A 6000-nucleotide genomic window follows, 5' to 3' on the forward strand; every position below is an offset into this window, starting at 1 on the left:
TTCGACTAGAAAAAAATCCCCCTTTTGAACAATACATCTTGCCACTCCATCAGAACACAATAAACCAGTCAGTCAACTGACCGATCCTCCTTTTCCTAAGGAGCTAAATTCGACTGCAAAAAGACAGAGACAGGTTATCTCAAGATCCCGAGGTGCCCGATAAAAACAGTGGGAAAATAAACACCCCAGTGCTTCCCGAAGAATGGGGATTTGAGATTCGAGAGCCAAGCGATCCTCCCAGGCAAACGACGACGACGACGACGACGACGACGAAGACGATGCTGATGAGGCTGAAGATGTGATGAATAAACGAGATGAATAGCAGCTGTTATGACAAAACTACAAAGTATCAATTCACGAAACAAGTTCCACCCGAAAGAAAAACAATCTCGAAATAGTTTGCTCGGCACCGAGTGGCTGAGGTACCCGCGCAGGTTCCCGTCGAAAAAATTCCTCCTCTTTCTTCTCCTCTCCTCCACAACATATCACGGCAGTCACGTTCGGCATATGCCGTTGACTGATTGTTGGTCATCACCAGCATCCTCAGCATCCTCATCATCACCGTCAGAAGCAGCATCAGCATCAGCAGCAGCATGAGAATTTGGCGCTTTGGGTCCTCTCGGGAACGTACTCCACACGACTGCCGAAACGTTTCAAGAGACTTGAATCAACAAATCAACGTCTCACGCGCCTAGATCTTGGCGGTTGAGATTTTCTGGTGGCTCCGCGGCCGCCGTGAGAAGATGATGCCATTGCTGATATCACCTTGTATGGCTTGTTGGGCTGTTGTTCGGAATTAGGGTTCAAAGGGACGGATGTCTAATGAACTGCGCAAGTTTTTCGAAAAATAAAAAAAAAACACCCAGCAACGGTACTCAAAAATCCTCCGATGAATTCCCGGCGAACCGGATTAGTCATGTTGCCTACCAAAAGTGTGATATATTAATCTCCCATTGGCCCGGTAAAAGTTTATTGTTGGGCACAAGCAAAGCAATTACCGCAATTTGCCTCATCCCCGCCATTCCGCGTCTCGATCGTCGATCATCGATCGTCGTCGGCTAGATTCGTGTTGATGAAGGAGGCCAGCAGGTGAACAGATGCCCAGCTTCGGCTCCAGGCCAGGTGGGGTCGAGTCGGGAGCAACATTCCGGATGGCCAAAAAACGAAAAATCTAACCAAAAAATTTACTGCTCCGCTGGCCATGGATCTCGGACCCCTTCGTGAGAGAGACGCATCTAATCGGAACACAAGATCTTAATTGTTTCCATCCACGGTTCATGGAGTTTCAATGCGGCAAAACCTGCGATAGCGTCCAAAGTGACCAACAGTCCCGGATCGGTTCACCAATCTATTGTTATTAGGCGGCCAATCATGGACAAGAGTGGCATCCATCCGCAAAGTGGCTTACTCATCCGGTAACCGTTGCCCATATGGTTCCGAGCGATGTGTGGCCGCGGCGGCGGCGGCGGTGATTGGGAAAAACCGATTTAGTACACCACATGGGTGTCCGGGCGAAAAACAGATCACCTCCGTTTGTGATCGTAATCGGTGAGCTGATGCGTTTCAAATCTATTATATAAACAGAATCGGAAATGAAAACAATTAAGATTCTTTCAGAGCAAGAATTTCTTTTCAATCCAACAAAACTTTCATAGTTAAATGTTACCAAAAAAGGTTTTCAATTATCCCACCAGAAAATCATTCGATATAATGAAACAACAGAGTAGCAACACGAACCAAAAAAACAAGAAAACAAGAAAACATAAACAATAGAAGAATAGAAGAATAGAAGAATAGAAGAATAGAAGAATAGAAGAATAGAAGAATAGAAGAATAGAAGAATAGAAGAATAGACGAATAGAAGAATAGAAGAATAGAAGAATAGAAGAATAGAAGAATAGAAGAATAGAAGAATAGAAGAATAGAGAATAGAAGAATAGAAGAATAGAAGAATAGAAGAATAGAAGAATAGAAGAATAGAAGAATAGAAGAATAGAAGAATAGCAGAATAGAAGAATAGAAGAATAGAAGAATAGAAGAATAGAAGAATAGCAGAATGAAAGAATAGAAGAATAGAAGAATAGAAGAATAGAAGAATAGAAGAATAGAAGAATAGAAGAATAGAAGAATAGAAGAATAGAAGAATAGAAGAATAGAAGAATAGAAGAATAGAAGAATAGAAGAATAGAAGAATAGAAGAATAGAAGAATAGAAGAATAGGAGAATAGAAGAATAGAAGAATAGAAGAATAGAAGAATGAAAGAATAGAAGAATAGAAGAATAGAAGAATAGAAGATATAGAAGAATATAAGAATAGAAGAATAGAAGAATAGAAGAATAGAAGAATAGAAGAATAGAAGAATAGAAGAATAGAAGAATAGAAGAAAGAAGAATAGAAGAAGAAGAATAGAAGAATAGAAGAATAGAAGAATAGAAGAATAGAAGAATAGAAGAATAGAAGAATAGAAGAATAGAAGAATAGAAGAATAGAAGAATAGAAGAATAGAAGAATAGAAGAATAGAAGAATAGAGAATAGAAGAATAGAAGAATAGAAGAATAGAAGAATAGAAGAATAGAAGAATAGAAGAATAGAAGAATAGAAGAATAGAAGAATAGAAGATAGAAGAAAGAAGAATAGAAGAATAGAAGAATAGAAGAATAGAAGAATAGAAGAATAGAAGAATAGAAGAATAGAAGAATAGAAGAATAGAAGAATAGAAGAATAGAAGAATAGAAGAATAGAAGAATAGAAGAATAGAAGAATAGAAGAATAGAAGAATAGAAGATAGAAGAATAGAAGAATAGAAGAATAGAAGAATAGAAGAATAGAAGAATAGAAGAATAGAAGAATAGAAGAATAGAAGAATAGAAGAATAGAAGAATAGAAGAATAGAAGAATAGAAGAATAGAAGAATAGAAGAATAGAAGAATAGAAGATAGAAGAATAGAAGAATAGAAGAATAGAAGAATAGAAGAATAGAAGAATAGAAGAATAGAAGAATAGAAGAATAGAAGATAGAAGAATAGAAGAATAGAAGAATAGAAGAATAGAAGAATAGAAGAATAGAAGAATAGAAGAATAGAAGAATAGAAGAATAGAAGAATAGAAGAATAGAAGAATAGAAGAATAGAAGAATAGAAGAATAGAAGATAGAAGAATAGAAGAATAGAAGAATAGAAGAATAGAAGATAGAAGAATAGAAGAATAGAAGAATAGAAGAATAGAAGAATAGAAGAATAGAAGAATAGAAGAATAGAAGAATAGAAGAATAGAAGAATAGAAGAATAGAAGAATAGAAGAATAGAAGAATAGAAGAATAGAAGAATAGAAGAATAGAAGAATAGAAGAATAGAAGAATAGAAGAATAGAAGAATAGAAGAATAGAAGAATAGAAGAATAGAAGAATAGAAGAATAGAAGAATAGAAGAATAGAAGAATAGAAGAATAGAAGAATAGAAGAATAGAAGAATAGAAGAATAGCAGAATAGAAGAATAGAGAATAGAAGAATAGAAGAATAGCAGAATAGAAGAATAGAAGAATAGAAGAATAGAAGAATAGAAGAATAGAAGAATAGAAGAATAGAAGAAAGAAGATAGAAGAATAGAAGAATAGAAGAATAGAAGAATAGAAGAATAGAAGAATAGAAGAATAGAAGAATAGAAGAATAGAAGAATAGAAGAATAGAAGAATAGAAGAATAGAAGAATAGAAGAATAGAAGAATAGAAGAATAGAAGAATAGAAGAATAGAAGAATAGAAGAATAGAAGAATAGAAGTATAGAAGAATAGAAGAATAGAAGAATAGAAGAATAGAAGAATAGAAGAATAGAAGAATAGAAGAATAGAAGAATAGAAGAATAGAAGAATAGAAGAATAGAAGAATAGAAGAATAGAAGAATAGAAGAATAGAAGAATAGAAGAATAGAAGAATAGAAGAATAGAAGAATAGAAGAATAAAGATAGAGAATAGAAGAATAGAAGAATAGAAGAATAGAAGAATAGAAGAATAGAAGAATAGAAGAATAGAAGAATAGAAGAATAGAAGAATAGAAGAATAGAAGAATAGAAGAATAGAAGAATAGCAGAATAGAAGAATAGAAGAATAGAAGAATAGAGGAAGAATAGAAGAATAGAAGAATAGAAGAATAGAAGAATAGAAGAATAGAAGAATAGAAAGAATAGAAGAATAGAAGAATAGAAGAATAGAAGAATAGAAGAATAGAAGAATAGAAGAATAGAAGAATAGAAGAATAGAAGAAAGAATAGAAGATAGAAGAATAGAAGAATAGAAGAATAGAAGAATAGAAGAATAGAAGAATAGAAGAATAGAAGAATAGAAAGAATAGAAGAATAGAAGAATAGAAGAATAGAAGAATAGAAGAATAGAAGAATAGAAGAATAGAAGAATAGAAGAATAGAAGAATAGAAGAATAGAAGAATAGAAGAATAGAAGAATAGAAGAATAGAAGAATAGAAGAATAGAAGAATAGAAGAATAGAAGTATTGAAGAATAGAAGTATAGAAGAATAGAAGAATAGAAGAATAGAAGAATAGAAGAATAGAAAGAATAGAAGAATAGAAGAATAGAAGAATAGAAGAATAGAAGAATAGAAGAATAGAAGAATAGAGATAGAAGAATAGAAGAATAGAAGAATAGAAGAATAGAAGAATAGAAGAATAGAAGAATAGAAGAATAGAAGAATAGAAGAATAGAAGAATAGAAGAATAGAAGAATAGAAGAATAGAAGAATAGAAGAATAGAAGAATAGAAGAATAGAAGAATAGAAGAATAGAAGAATAGAGAATAGAAGAATAGAAGAATAGAAGAATAGAAGAATAGAAGAATAGAAGAATAGAAGAATAGAAGAATAGAAGAATAGAAGAATAGAAGAATAGAAGAATAGAAGAATAGAAGAATAGAAGAATAGAAGAATAGAAGAATAGAAGAATAGAAGAATAGAAGAATAGAAGAATAGAAGAATAGAAGAATAGAAGAATAGAAGAATAGAAGAATAGAAGAATAGAAGAATAGAAGAATAGAAGAATAGAAGAATAGAAGAATAGAAGAATAGAAGAATAGAAGAATAGAAGAATAGAAGAATAGAAGAATAGAAGAATAGAAGAATAGAAGAATAGAAGAATAGAAGAATAGAAGAATAGAAGAATAGAAGAATAGAAGAATAGAAGATAGAAGAATAGAAGAATAGAAGAATAGAAGTATAGAAGAATAGAAGAATAGAAGAATAGAAGAATAGAAGAATAGAAGAATAGAAGAATAGAAGAATAGAAGAATAGAAGAATAGAAGAATAGAAGAATAGAAGAATAGAAGAATAGGAAGAATAGAAGAATAGAAGAATAGAAGAATAGAAGAATAGAAGAATAGAAGAATAGAAGAATAGAAGAATAGAAGAATAGAAGAATAGAAGAATAGCAGAATAGAAGATAGAAGAATAGAAGAATAGAAGAATAGAAGAATAGAAGAATAGAAGAATAGAGAATAGAAGAATAGAAGAATAGAAGAATAGAAGAATAGAAGAATAGAAGAATAGAAGAATAGTAAAAAATATTAATAGAAGAGTACATACGAAAGTATGAGAAATTAAATTTGTAAAACACATCTAAAAAAAAATAGGATGTAAGAAAAACCGCAGCTCTAGAGTAAAATACGACTGAAAAAAACAAAATTTAAAATTGTCGATTTCAAGTGCTACAAATTTTATCTGTGAATATTTACAAAATACAACCACAGGGATTTTTAAAGGGGCTAATTACAAGGCTTATAAAAAACAACAAAGACAGACAGTGAAATAGCAAGTTAGAAAACAAGAAGTAAAGGATTGTGAATGCGAAAATCAATCATGTAAAATAGAATTACAAAACAGTAAAACTTAGTACAAAAGAATAGTTGAAGAATTGTGAAGGTAGAAAACGGATAACAGAACAAAAATTGAGAAAAAATGGTTCGACATGTTAGTAAAGACGCGGCACTTCGATGCA

The sequence above is a fragment of the Malaya genurostris genome, chromosome 2 (assembly GCF_030247185.1).
Source record: "Malaya genurostris strain Urasoe2022 chromosome 2, Malgen_1.1, whole genome shotgun sequence".
NCBI classification, from domain to species: Eukaryota; Metazoa; Arthropoda; class Insecta; order Diptera; family Culicidae; genus Malaya; species Malaya genurostris.